Consider the following 15,794-nt stretch of genomic DNA (forward strand, 5'->3'; position numbering starts at 1 on the left):
TTGTTTTCATGCTTGCTAACACAACATCCATTCTGTAGCTCATGGATCAAGGAGAAATTTTGACTTTCAGGTCTTATTAAAACAGGAGGGAAGGAAATAACCTCTAAAAAAATGACATAGCCCTCGAGGATAAGACACAAAGTGGTCAGAACCAGCTAGGTCCAAGATGCAGAAGATTTGATTTTCCTGAATCTTGAGCCTCATTATAGGCTCACTGCAATATTAATACATTAGCATCTAAATGACACACCTACAGTGTCATTGGTGTCATGACACTTTGGAGGCTAACCATAAAAGGTCAAAAAAGTGAGCAGTGGCCCAATTCCTGGAAATCTCTATCCATTCCCCAAAACACTCCCACTCCTTAAAACTAACCACACATTCTGTCTGTGGAGAGTGTTTCTCCTAAGGCCATTCTCACCTTTTCAGATGGATTGTATTCTGTCTATGGAATGTGTATCTAGATAAATCCACTTCTTATCTATCACTCTGTCCCTCACTGAATTTTCTGCAATGAGACATAGAGAACCTGAGCTTCATTAAGTTCTGGAACCAGGAGTGTGATCTCAATTAAAAGACAGTGGGATCAGGTCTCAATCTGGGTGTGCAGTTTCATTATTATTTAAGAAACACACTTTGTAAAGCCATAGCTGCCATGCTGCTTGCATTGCTGGTTAAGTGATAGAATTTCTGTAATGTGGGAGACCCAGGTTTGATTCAGAATGTACTGCACATCCCTTTAGGGCTTCTCCGATGGCTCAGCAGTAAAGAATCAACCTGCAATGCAAGAGATGCAGGAGATGTAGGTTCAGTCTCTGGGTTGGGAAGATCCCCTCGAGGAGGAAATAGCAACCCACTCCAGTATTCTTGCCTGAAAAATCCCATGGACAGAGGAACATGGCAAGCCACAATCCAAAGGGTCGCAAAGAGTCTGACACGACTGAGCACGCACACACATAGCTGCCGTAGATAGTAATTCCTCTAATGGATCTGGACAAAGTCAAGTGAAAACCTTCTGGAAAGCACACTTATCATTCTAAATGCCATTACGAATATTTGTGAGGAATTCTTTGGTGGTCCAGTGGTTAGGACTCTCATTGCCAAGGGCCTGGGTTCGATCCCTGGTCAGGGAACTAAAATTCCACAAGCCATGAGGAGTGATCAAAATAATAATAATAATATTTGTGATTCATGGGAACAGGTCAACTATCAGGAGTTTGGAAGAGGTTTATTCCAACCTTCGTGGATGACTTTGAGGGGCTCATGATAAAATTTGAACAGATGAGGAGTTACTTCTACAGATGAGCAAAGAATGTGGTTTTTTGAGATGGAATCTACTCCTGGTGAACATGCTATGAAGACTGCTGAAATGACAACAAAAGATTTAGAATACTGCATAAACTTAGTTGATAAAACAGTGGCAGGTTTTGAGAGGATTGACTCCTATTTTGAAAGAAATTCTACTGTGGGTAAAATGCTATCAAAACAGCATTGCAAAGTACAGAGAAGTCATTTGTAAAAGGAATAGTCACTTGATGTGGCAAACTTCAGTTTTCTCTTATTTTAAGAAGCTATCACTACCACCCTAGGCTTTAGCAACCATCATCTTGATGGCCTGATGGCTCAGTCTGCAGTAGACCCTCCAACAGCAGAAAGATTACAACTCACTGAAGGCTCAGATGTTGGTTAGCATTTTTTAGCAATAAAGTATTTTTTAACTAAGATATGTATATTTTGGGGAGTTTCTTGGTGGTCCAGGGTTAGGACTTTCACTGCCATGGTCCTGATTCAATCCCTGGTCAGGGAACTAAGATCCCACAAGCCTGAGAGTACAGTTAAAAGAAGTGTATTTTTTAGATATAATGCTATTTCATACTTAGTAGACTACAGTATACTGTGTATATTTACAGTATATTATATAGTAAATTATATTTACTCATATCCAGTGGCATGCAAAAATTCAGTTGACCCACTTGATTGTAGTATTCTCTTTATTCTGGTGCTCTGGAACCAAACTGCCATTACATTATTCATTACTAAGATTTACTGAAAAAAATGAAGATTTAACCTAAAGGTATGCAGTCCGGAATACTAAGATGAGAGCTTAAAAAAGAAATAATTATTATTATTCATATTTAATACAAAGTTTGAAATCTGCATTAAATTATATTAGCCCAATTCCTGAGGTTTATTTAGAAAGGGTGGAGATAAGGAAACTATAATTAAAAAACTAAGAAATAATCCTTCAGAGGAAGTATGTGCTTCATAGGGTTATTGTAAAGATTAAATGAATCATTGCATGTAAAGTTTAGAGCAGAATGGCTGGTACATGGTATTGCTCAACAGAAGTTATTGTTGGAGAAAACCTTCTCCATTTTCTCATGTCCCTATTTTTCCCTCTTAAACGAACATCATCAAAATTAGTTTGACTGTATTTAACACAAACATGTACAAAATTTAAAACGTGGGTTTGGGTGGACTCCGGGAGTTGGTAGATGGACAGGGAGGCCTGGTGTGCTGCGGTTCATGGGGGTGCAAAGAGTCGGACACAACTGAGCGACTGAACTGAACTGAACTGATGCAGTTCACAAAGTGATTTTACAATCACTATAACTTAATACTTACAACAGTTCAAGGAAGAAACAAAGAAAAACTAAAATCTGAGTGCCTATTACATGACAGCTACTATACTGAGAATTAACAAGTAGTACTTGAGAGTCCCTTATACTGCAAGGAGATCCAACCAGTCCATTCTAAAGGAGATCAATCCTGGATGTTCATTGGAGGGACTGATGCTAAAGCTGAAACTCCAATACTTTGGCCACCTCATGCGACGAGTTGACTCACTGGAAAAGACTCTGATGCTGGGAAAGGTTGGGGGCGGGAGAAGGGGACGACGGAGAATGAGATGGCTGGATGGCATCACCGACTCTGTGGACATGAGTTTGAGTATACTCCGGGAGTTGGTGATGGACAGGGAGGCCTGGCGTGCTGTGATTCATGGGGTCGCGGAGAGTCGGACACGACTGAGCGACTGAACTGAACTGAACTGAACTGATTTCACTTAATTTGTTCAGGTAGGTTATTATTATCCTAATTTCACAGATAAGAGAATTAAGGTTCAGAAATATTTAGTAATTTGACCAACTTCACACAGTAGCATTAAACTGAAGGGCTGAGATTTGAATTCTGTCTGGCTCCAAAGTTCATACTCATCACTAAAAACTATTTTCAGCCCTATAAGAGTTTCTCATTCTCTTATTCAATTATTCATTCATTCACTCCTTCACTCAATCAAACAATTCAACAGTGCCAGCACACTGCTGTAAGCTACTGATATAAAAATTAATAAAACAGCATCTGCCCTCATAGCCTAGAGGGTGTATATGCCTGAAGGAGGGATGGATGAACACAAATCAACCAGAATACAATTAAGTAAGAATTCAATAATAGTAATATAAGCCGAATGCTACTGAAATATGGAGGGTAAATACTAGCTTGGGGGAATAAGAAAAATCACCAAAGAAGAAACAGTTTCACCTCACATTTTTAAAATATGTGATTACAACTTGATAAAGAGCATCTACACAAAAGCCTCCTGCAGCTAACATCACACTTAAAGGTGAAATAATACTTTCCCCCTAAGGTTAGGAAATATACAACAAGGCTGTATATTGTCACCCTGCTTATTCAACATATATGCAGAGTACAGCATGGGAAATGCCAGGTTGGATGAATCACAAGCTGGAATCAAGATTACCAGGAGAGGATGTGAGGGCGATCTGGTTGCGACATCTGTCACCCCATTGATCGCCAGGGTTGATTCGGCTGATCTGGCTGGCTAGGCGGGTGTCCCCTTCCTCCCTCACCGCTCCATGTGCGTCCCTCCCGAAGCTGCGCGCTCGGTCGAAGAGGACGACCATCCCCGTTAGAGGAGGACCGGTCTTCGGTCAAGGGTATACGAGTAGCTGTGCTCCCCCGCTAGAACCTCCAAACAAGCTCTCAAGATTACCAGGAGAAATATCAACAACCTCAGATATGCAGATACCACCCTAATGGCAAAAAGTGAAGAGGAACTAAAGAGACTCTTGGTGACAATGGAAGAGGAAAGTAAAAAAGCTGGCTTTAAACTCAACATTCAAAAACAACTAAGATCATAGCATTCAGTCCCATCACTTCATGGCAAATAGGAGAAAAAGTGGAAACAGTGACAGATTTTATTTTCTTGGATTCCCAAATCACTGCAGACAGTGACTATAGCCATGAAATTAAAAGATGCTTGCTCCTTGAAAGGAAACCAATGACAAACCTAGACAGTGTATTAAAAATCAGAGACATCACTTTGCCAATAAAGGTCCATATAGTCAAAGCTATGGTTTTCCCAGTAGTCATGTACAGATGTGAGAGTTGGCTGAGTCCTGAAGAAATGATGCTTTTGAACTGTGGTGCTAGAGAAGACTCTTGAGAGTTCCCTGGACTGCAAGGAGATCAAACCAGTCAACCCTGAAGGAAATCAACTCTGAATATTCTTTGGAAGGACTGATACTGAAGATGAAACTCCAATATATTGACCATCTGATATGAAGAGCAGACTCATTGGAAAAGACCCTGATGCTGGGAAAGACTGAAAGCAAAAGAAGGGGGTGGCAGAGGATAAAAAGATTAAATAGCATCACCAACTCAAAGGACATGAATTTGAGCAAACTCCAGGAGACAGCAAAGGACAGGGAAGCATGGAATGCTGCAGTCTATGGGATCGCAAAGTGTCGGACATAACTTAGTGACTGAACAACAACAAACAGTTAGGAACAAAGCAAGGAGGTCTGCTGTCACTATATTTAATATCAGCAGTTCTAGGCACTGTAATTAGCAAGAAACAGGAATAAAACACATACAGATTGGAAAGGGAGAAATAAAACTCTATTTGCAAATGACATAATGTCTATACAGACAATCCCAAGGAATATACAAAAGCACTCCTGGAAGTAATAATAAGGTCACAGGATATAAGATCAACACACAAAAATCAATCGATTTCTATATACAGTTGACCCTTGCACAACACAGGGGTTAGGGAAACAGACACCCTGAGCAGTGGAATATCCCTACATAACTTTACAGTCACCCACCAGTATCCATGGCTCCATACCCTCCGATTCAACCGAAGGAAGAGCATGTAGTATTACAGTATGTATTTATTTCTAAAAATCCATATGTAAGTGGACCTGCATCATTCAAACCTGTGTTGTTTAAGGGTCAATTGTACCAACAAAAGATGTGCAAAAATAAAAATTAAAAACATATTACCATTTACAATCACTCTAAAAAATTAAATACTTAAGTATATACACTTACCAAAACATGTACAGGGTCTGTATGCTGAAAGTTAAAAAATGCTGAAAGAAAAAGATCAAAGAAGACATAAATAAACAGGCTTGTTCATTGACTGGAAGACTCCAAATGATAAAAATGTCAATTCCCCCCAAATTAATCTAGAAGTTTAATTCAATTCCTATCAAAATCCTAGTAAGGCTTAAATTTTAAGACTTAAATTTATTCTAAAATTTACATGGAAATGTACAGACTCTAAAACTGCTAAAACAATCTTGATAAAGAATAATAAGTGGAAGTAATTATTCTGCCCAATATCAAGCTTATTACAAAGCTCTAGTCATCAAAAGAGTGTGATACAGATACACAGATTAATGGAACAGAACAGAGAACCCCAAATTTAGGACCTACATAAATATTCTTAGGGTTTCCCAGGTGGCTCAGTGGTAAAAGAATCCACCTGCCAATGAAGGAGACACAGTTTGATTTCTGACAAAAATGAAAAAACAATTTAAAGGAAAAAGGAAAACCTTTTCAACAAATAGTGCTGGAACAACTAAAATTCCATTGCAAAGAAATTAATCCAACTTAAACTTCATACCTAATATAAATATTAAATCAAAATTATTAAGAACTTAAACGTAAAATATATAACTCTTAGAAAAAAATATAGAAGAAAATCTTTGTGACCTAGAGTCAGGCAAAGAGTTCTTAGACTTGACACCAAAACCTTGATTCATAAAGGAAAAATCGATAAATTGGACCACATCAAAACTAAAAACTTTTGTACAATAAAAGCCCAGGGGAAAGAATGAAAAGAAAAGCTACAGACTGGGAGAAATTATTTGCAAACCACATATTCAACAAAGAACTAGTACTCTGAATGTACAAAGATCTATCAAAACTCAACAGTAAAAAATCAAACTATACAATTAGAAAATAAGTGCAAGACAAAAGATCCTTCACCAAAAAGGGTATACAGTTGGCAAATAAACATGTGAAAAGACGTTTAACATGTTTAATAGCCACTAGGGAACTATAAATCAAAGCCACACAGCAGTATCACTATCCATCTATCAGAATAGTTAAAATAAAAAGTAGTGACAACACCAAGTACCCAAAAGCGTGCAAAGAAACTGGATCACTGGTACACTGCTGATGGGAATGTAAAATTTATTTTATTGCCACTCTGAAAAACAGTCAGCCAGTTTCTTAAAAAACTAATCATGCAACTGCCATACAATCCAACAATTATACTCCTAGACATATATCCCAGAGAAATGGAAACATGTTCATATAAAACTTGTACACAAATGTTCATAGCAGCTTTGTAACAGCCCAAAACTGGAATCAGCCCAGATGTCTTTGAACACATGAATGTTTAAACAAATGGTGGTATAGGTATATCAGAGAATAATTCTCAGCAATAAAAAGGAAACAAAATATTGATACATGCAACAACCTGAATGAATCTCCAGGAAATAATGCTGAAAGGAAAAAAAAAAAGGGCAAGCCCCCAAAATTATATAGTATAGGATTCTATTTGAGGCTTCCTGGATAGCTCAGCTGGTAAAGAACCCACCTGCAATGCAAGAGACCCCAGTTCGATTCCTGGGTTGGGAAGATCCCCCTGAAGAAGGGATAGGCTACCCACTCCAGTATTTTGGGGCTTCCCTGATGGCTCAGATGGTAAAGAATTTGACTGCAGTGTGGGAGACCTGGGTTCGATCTGTGGGTTGGGAAGATTCCCTGAAGGGCATGGCAACCCACTCCAGTATTCTTGCCTGGAGAATCCCCAAGGACAGAAGAGCCTTGTGGGCTACAGTCCATGGGATCACAAAGAGTCAGACATGACTGAGTGACTAAACACAGCACAGCACAGCACAGGATTCTATTTATAAAACATGCGGGATCTTAGTTCCCCAACCAGGGGAACTAGATCATATTGGGAACTAGAATCTGAACAAGTTTAGTGCTATAGGCTCAAACACTAGGTTCACCCTCATCAATGCCACTAGAAACAGGTTTCGATCAATGTGTCAGTCACAGGTAAAAAACAGCACTGGGCAAAGTCAGGATAATAGAAGAGCTTTTGACTTGTTGGGGAATACAGAGTAGTTTAGACTGGCTAAAGACAGTAGAAATCTAACTAGAAATAAAACTAGAATCAGGTCAGTCTTTGATAGTCAACAGAAGATCACTGAACACTGTTGAACAGGAAAGTGACAAGCAACGCACAGCTTTTTACTCAGTTTTTTTTAACTAGCTGATATTCAGTGAAGCTCAAGGAAAGTCAATACACTGCCAAGACTGGCGGGACACTGGAGGCTCCCAGGTGCAAAATTTAAGGAGGCCCTCGCTCTCAAGTAGGGTTGTACTTACACAACCCTAAGAATGAGTACCTCCTTAAATATTGCACTTGCACAACCCTTAGTATTCTTATTTTGTGAGCTAAGCACCTTATTTGCCTCATTCATAATGGCCAAAAAGTAGAAACAATCCAAATGGATAAAAAAGAATGTGCTTTATTCATACAAGGAAATACAGAATATTTTTGGTGATAAAAAGAATGAAATACTAATACATGCCACAACATGGATGAACCTTGAAAATACTATGCTGAATGAGAGAAGTCAGGCACAAAAGACCATATATTGACATTTTATGATTCCATTTATATGAAATGTCCAGAATAGGTAAATATACAGAGATAGAAGTAAATTAGTAGCTTCACTGGAGGGACTGATGCTAAAGCTGAAACTGCAATACTTTGGCCACCTCATGCAACGAGTTGACTCACTGGAAAAGACTCTGATGCTGGGAAAGGTTGGGGGCGGGAGGAGAAGGGGACGACGGAGAATGAGATGGCTGGATGGCATCACCGACTCTGTGGACATGAGTTTGAGTGTACTCCGGGAGTTGGTGATGGACAGGTAGGCCTGGCGTGCTGTGATTCATGGGGTCGCGGAGAGTCGGACACGACTGAGTGACTGAACTGAACTGAACTGAACTGAAGGGAGGGAGAGGTTGCAAAGGAGAATGTCTGTCTATGGATATACAGTTTCTTTTGGGGTTGATAAAAATGTAATAAAATTGACTGATGTGACAGTTGCACAACTCTGAACATACAGTAACTTTTGAATTGTACACTTTAAATGAGCGAATCGTATGACGTGTGAATTATATCTTAATAAAATTTATTTTTAAAGCAGATGCTTAGCAACTATCTATTGAAATAAAGCATAAAAAGGATGAAAGTCACTGTGAAATAAGAACCCCAAATTGAATTTTTAAAAGCAGTTGTTGATTCTTTTCATGAGTTGTTAAGAGGAAGCACAGGAAAAACAACTCTAAATCAGACTTCTATACTTTGCCCAATTAAAATCATAATCAGAGTCTGGTTCATAAAGATTTCCTACTCAAAATAACTTGCTAGCAGGCAATCTGTGACTTAAACAATGGTCTTGACTTATAAAGCATATTCCTGTATGTGTCTGTTATAAACCATCAATAAAAAAAAGATAAACAATTTACAAGTATACTATATGGCACTGTCTCCAAAACAAAAATAAATAGAATTTGTATAGCATTTTCTATTGATGTATTCTCTAAGGGAAAAGATTGAAAACTGAACCTCAAACTGAATTCTGCTTTCCCACTAATTCTTATGAAACATAAAAAAAAGTGTTCATATTTTTAATATTGATAAATCAACTTAAACACTTTAGTGAATATGTGATCAAATCGGTGACCGACTCGGCATTAACCTGGACATTACAATTTATTTTCAGTATTATTTCTTCTGGGAACAATACTGTTTCACTAGCAGCCAAATACTTAAGTACTTTATATGATTTTCCTAACTCCATACCCAGCCATTCCTCCTCTTTCCAGTGCTCAGCAATGTATGTCTGGAAAATCCCTTTACTTAATACTCACAATTCCCAGAACGTTTTCCTCAGTTTCTGCCCTCTCTCACCTTTTATTTCATGCCTTCACTTGCAGGTACACCCAAACTTTAACAGGACAGGGAACTATCTGCAGCTATCAGTAATGGAAAGGTTCTGGAAAGGGATGGTAAGTTATAGGTGAGCAGCAATTCCTAGGTTTTTCTCTACCTTCTGTACTTGGCCATTCTGACACAGTCTTTAAAGCAGATGTTCTACCTTGGTGTCTCCACCTATTCCTCTCAAGTGGTGCCCAACAGAACTTTCTGCACTAATGGACATGTTCAGTATCTTCACTGTCTAATATAGTAGACACATGTGACTACTGTGTACTTGAAATGTGGCTGGTACAACTGAAGGACTGAATTTTTACTTTAATTCTAAAAGCCACATGTGGCTAGTGGTCTGCATACTGAACAGCACAGCTAGCCGAGATTCCTGCAGAGAATAAAGCTATTGCTGTAATGCCAAACCCCTAAGCTGGTGTCCAGACACCCAATCAGGATCCTGTTAGTCCTATCTCCCAGAAGATGTTCCCTGCATCCTCCAACTTGATGAGATGACCCTACATAATGAATAAATGAATCATCTGGAACCACAGTATGAGTATCTGCCTAATTTTCTATAGCCCCTACCACCTCAACTCCTGCTGCTTTGAGTATTCTTCCTTCAGATACTGCACATTTGATCACTGTTTCTCAGACTTTAAGGTATTTATGAATCACCTCGGGATTTGGTTAAGATGTAGGTTCTAATTTGGCATTTCTAACATGCTTCAGGGTGCTTCTGTATGGTCTTAACCTTAGGTTCTTGCTTCTCCTACCCCCTGATTTGAATGGTGTTACTGATGGGACTTCCTGGTGGCTCAGACGGTAAAGCATCTACCTACAATGTGGGAGACCCAGGTTCGATCCCTGGGTCAGGAAGATTCCCTGGAGAAGGAAATGGCAACTCACTCCAATACTCTTGCCTGGAGAATCCCATGGATGGAGGAGCCTGGTGGGCTACAGTCTATGGGGTCCCAAAGAGTTGGACACGACTGAGGGACTTCACTTTCACTGATGGGTTAGCCGTTCCCTTCAGTCGCTCAGTCGTGTCCGACTTTTTGTGACCCGTGGACTGTAGCCTACCAGGCTTCTCCGTCCATGGGATTCTCCAGGCAAGAATACTGGAGTGGGTTACCATTTCCTTCTCCAGGGGATCTTCCCGACCCAGGGATTGAACCCGGGTCTCCCGCATTGGAGGCAGACGCTTTAACCTCTGAGCCACCAGATGGGTTAGCAGCAAACATTAATTCAGATCTCCTAAATATAATAGTATGCTTTTCAGTCATCAAATATTTGTACCATGTAATACAGCTGCACAAAAATATCAACTCTGAGCAGTTGATGTTATTTGATGTGATATACGTTTTTTTGAGCACACTGTTTTACAGAGGCGGCTACAATGAGCTAAAGATCACAATTCTAATAAATGAACAACTGGAAAGGGAATCAAGATTTGCTTGATTACAAAGCTCACATTCTTTTTGCTATGCCATTCTCCTCCTCAAAAATGCTTAACTCAGGAATATCCACATGTCGGGATTTCCCTTCAGAAGAGAATCGTGAAGGAACATTGCTCCTGAAAAGTTATTTCTTCTCTCCAGGCATAATAATAATCAGAAAAACCAGCTTCTTCCATATGTATGATTAAATATCAGACATCATTATTATTTATATATTCTATTGTAGATTTTCAACCAGATCAATTTTATTTAGCTATCCTCTCCCCAACTTTTTTGTTTTGGCTGAGTGGCACGTGGGATCTTAGTTCCTGACCAGGGATTAAAACCATGCCTCCTGTAGTGGAAATGCAGTCTTAACCACTGGACTGCTAGGGAAGTCCCAAGAGCCTTCTTAAGCAAGTCCTCAAAGTCCAGAGGCCATTATGAAAAAGATATGACATGTATTTTTTGTGTAAAATACAAAAAATTTAGTATATCAATAGGCACTATAGATAATGCAACACACTGAAGAAAATATTCATAATAGATACTAAAATACAGATCTGTATCTATATACATAAAAAGAGTTCTTAGTTCTCGTTAATCAACAGGTAAAAGAAAACAATTCAATTAAAAAATACATAAAGAACAGAATAAGCAATTTCAAAAGAAAGAAATATAAACAGTCCATCCAACAAAAAGATGCTCAAACTAAAAAGTAATCTGAATACTACAAATTAAAATGTAAAAATCTGCCTGTTATATTAGTTAAAATGTACAAAACTGAAATCCAGCATCAGAGGCACTTTCATAAACTGCTTGGTGGAATAAAGAATGGCACATAGGCTGTCTGAAAGGCAGACTGGCTGTATATTTCAAAACTAAATAACATGTAAACCTTTTAAACAACAATTCTAGGCACCGATTCTAGAGGTATTACAGAACATTTGCACAAGAGACAAGAATATGGGATGTTCATTTCAGTGTTCCCAATAACTGCAAAAATCTGAGACAACTTAAATGTCCATAGATAACGAAACAGTTAAATAGATTACATTCAAACTGAAATACAATCAGCTGTTAAAAAGTATGCACTGACAGGATGAGATTTCAAAAGCATATTGCTAACTTTAAAAAAAAGCTGCAAAAAAATATTCCACCAACTTTAAAAAGATATATATAGACATAGAAATTATAAATAGAAATTGCATATAATGCATAGAAAAAGAACTGGAAAATTCATCAAACAGGATAGCTCTGGAAGTGGAACCTTTGCTTCTTAGACTCCATGTAAAGTTATTATTATTATTTTTAAAGAATGTATTCTTTTTTTCTTTTTTCAAAGTATATAGCTTTTTTCTTTTTAAGTATATAGTTTAAACATCTGTGAGATTTTTAAATGTGTTAAAAAGACAAACAAGGAAGTCAACAAAAAAATGTTTAATTTGCAGTTTTCAGATTACCGGAGTCTGCGCATTTTTTTTTTTAAATTGAAGTAGTTATTTTACAATGGTGTGCTAATTTCAGCGAAGTGACTCAAATATAGGTAGACAGGGAAGCATATATCAGACTGTTTTTCAGACTCTTTTCCGTTATAGGTTTTATCCCGAGATTTTGAATATAGTTTCCTGTGCTACAAAGTAGGTCCTTGTTTTATCTGTTTCATATATAGTAGTGTGCATCTGTTAATTCCAAACTCCCTCCACTCTGCCTTCTCCCTGTGTTAACCATAAGTTAGTTTTTTATGTCTGTGAGTCTGTTTTTTATTTCTTTATTGGACATTTATATTTCTCTCTGTGAAACTGCTTATTCTACTCTTTGCCTAATTTGTCAGTCACTAAGTCGTGTCGGACTCTGCGACCCCACAGACTGCAACACACCAGGCTTTCTTGTCCTTCACTATCTCCTGGCGTTTGCTTAATAAAAAAATAAATATATACAGGAAAATGTTCAACCTCACAGGTAATCAAAGAGACGGAAATCTAAAGTGAGATATCACTTTTCACCTACCATGAAAGCAAATCATTTCTGGTTTGTTCAATGTCTATTTACTATTGCTAATATAAATGCTGAGAAAGAAATACTTTTTTCCAGTGGATAAAACCTTTCCAGAAGGTGTGTAGAAAAAGTCTCCAGGCTCTCCTGTGGTGGGTGGAGTTAAAGAAAAGCTTTTAGATCATCATCCTCCTTACACATCATCAAATGCTTTCAGTTTTCAACCCTTTTGGAGAAGTTCCCCTTCTCACCCCTCAAGGCTCTTTCTCATCTTCTTGTCTTACTCTAAATCTTTCTTAGAAAAATGTCTCAATACCTCAAAAATAACTCACATAGAAACATAGGCACACAGCCCACTTAGTTAAAAGGGTTAGAAAACATGAGAATCTCATTCACACCCACGTGCTATTCCAACTAAAATCTATATAGAGGAACTGAAGCAGAAAGTCAACTCAATGGAAAAAAAACAAACAAACACTGACTCACCTTCAAATCTGCATGTATTTCTTAAAAATACCTGGGTCACTGCAGCTGTGTGACTCTGGGCAAATCATTTAAAAGTTCTCAGTTTCCTCAGTATAAAAGGGAGACATAAAATTTGAATTTCAACCAGGAACTCAGACTTTGGAATATAGTTTTAAAAATCTGAAAGCAAATATTTGTGCACACGTGTGTGTGTGCACACGTGTGTGTGTGCACGCGTGCAAAGTCGCTTCAGTCATGTCCAACTCTTGATGACCCTTTAGACTGTAGCCTGCCATGCTCCTCTGTCCATGGGATTCTCCAGGCAAGAATACTGGAATGGGTTGCCATAAGCTTCTCTAGGGGATCTTCCCAACCCAGGGATCAAACCCACATCTCTTACGTCTCCTGCATTGGCAGGCGGGTTCTATACCACTAGCCAAACCTGAAAGCAAATACAACAAAAAAAAGCCCCAAACTGCAGCAGTCTACAAAAATGTTTGCCTAAATCCCTTAGTCTGCTGTAATAACAGTTGCCCCATATATGAATATAGATAACCATTTCCACTGTTAAAATCATCAGTTTCTGGAAGCTTACAGATGTTAACAATTGCTTATTATAACTATTTCCCCAAGCATAGCTCCCTATACAATTATACACAACATGAATATGGTAATTTACTCAATTCTCTGTACAATACAAACCTCATATTTAGCATCATGTTAATATACAAATTAGTTTCCCCATAGTGTAAATATTTGAGGGAGCAAAATCTATGAATAAAGAGAGACTGAATTTTAGTCTTCTGGCCAATTCCATATTCAATGTCTGGCCCCCTATCCCCATTCCAAGGCAACTTTACTGCAAAAAGAAAGAAATCCTGCTTAGGTTTTCAGTTGCATAGATTTCCAACTCCAGTCCCTAATCTGCCATTTACTAGCTCCATGATCTTAGGCAACTGCCTTAATGTTTTAAGCTTCAATTTTCTTATCTTTAAAATTGAAGTATTAGTACCAGCTGAGTGTTGTTAAGATAAAATGAAAAAATTGAGGTGGGAAGAGGGGTGGAAAATAAATAAATGAAATGAGATAATGTGCCTAGGACATTAATAATCACTCAATGAATGTTAGCATTTATGCTTCTTATTACTATTGTTGACTTAAGAATGTTCAGTGATGTTTAAGAATACTTTTAAAAGACTATTATGAACTGACCCTTTTTCTCAAGCTTCCATTCTTTCTCTTCTGAAAAACATGTTTTATTAATGTATCCTAAGAATTTGCTTAATATTTTGTAATGTTTTAATAGTTTTTTCCATTTTATTCTTGTCAACGATTGCTGACAAGTACTCCCCAGGGCCAGAATTTTGTTTCAAAAGACTGTGTTCACAAATGTATTGTGTTTACTACATTGTAATGATTTGTCACTCTTATTTTGCTCTCTGAGCAATTTCAAGGCAAACAGCAAGGCTTACTTGTATTTGTACCCAGAAGGCTTAGTTATCAAACACAGAGAGGTCTCAATAAATGTTTGTTGAAAGCATAAATGAATGAATTTATCTTTTCCCCCAACTCCTGCAATGCCTTGCACAGTACTCTACACATAATAAGAACTCAGTAAAGCTTCTTAATGGATTCATGGAGAAGTCTTTTGGACTCAACCACATAAAGCTTTATCTTGCCTCAGAAAATCATTTCAACTTTAAAGATTAGCTACTAACATTACAAATTAAAAGTTTTAATCTAACATATATCAAATAAATAGGTTCAATGACTAACCACAACAAGGCTAGCTCTAGAAGGATTAAAATCCATTATTCTAATTAATGAATTTTTGAACCTCAACATGGAAAAATCCAGTTACATAATCAAAAGAGAGGTTATGCTTTTGCAAATTTAAAGCTACCAAAAATAGTGAGAAAAAATTATCAGAAAGCTTGCATCTGTAGATAAAATTGAACAAATTATTTTTCATGCCTGTATTGAAAGCACTGTTTTCACTAGAAATAAGAAAACTGGTCCAAACCTGTCTCTAGAAAACACTCCTTGAGACAGTGTAAAAGGTTTGCCCTCACAGTGATTTTAACTCCTAGAAGACTGCTTTTATTTCCAGACTGACGGATATTCAAAACTCTGTCTCCTAAAATAAAAATTCGTTCATTTCTTAAAAGGCAAAGAACCTGAACAGACACAAGGTTTTATATTCAAGTAACTAAAACTATCCCTAGTGCTCAGCCTGGCGCTTCTGCAACAGAAACATTTTCTCAGTTTTTAAATCATATTCACGGAAGGTTTAAAAGTCGTACTACACATTCTTTCACTGTATGATCTAAACTGAGTTTACACCGCATATATAATTTCATACGTATACCGTAAAGAAATTCTACACTTGAATGAATCTGGAAAGAAACGTGAGCTTTGCACACACCCCCTTCTTCCAACTCAATACGCACATCTTAGTTTTTTTTCTCAAGAATTTCTCTCTCCCGCCCCCATCCCACACGTTATTTCAGAGCAGCAATCATTCATTACCCCACTCATAGTCTCTCCACCGAAAGAACCTTTCCAACTAA

General features: G+C 37.8%; 1 protein-coding gene across 11 annotated transcripts in view; it reads right to left on the reverse strand.

The window, feature by feature from the left end:
* Positions 1–15,794, reverse strand: part of USP54 (ubiquitin specific peptidase 54) — a 141,843-nt gene that overhangs the window by 125,273 nt on the left and 776 nt on the right. For all 11 annotated transcript variants that reach the window (XR_008685801.1, XM_088841988.1, XM_088841986.1 and 8 more), the window contains exon 2: positions 5,356–5,396. The gene's annotated coding sequence lies outside the window, so the exon portion shown is untranslated. The remainder of the gene's footprint in view (positions 1–5,355; positions 5,397–15,794) is intronic.

The sequence above is a fragment of the Moschus berezovskii genome, chromosome 12, assembly GCF_049115385.1.
Source record: "Moschus berezovskii isolate FMDL1 chromosome 12, NW_MosBer_1.0, whole genome shotgun sequence".
In the NCBI taxonomy this organism is placed as follows: domain Eukaryota; kingdom Metazoa; phylum Chordata; class Mammalia; order Artiodactyla; family Moschidae; genus Moschus; species Moschus berezovskii.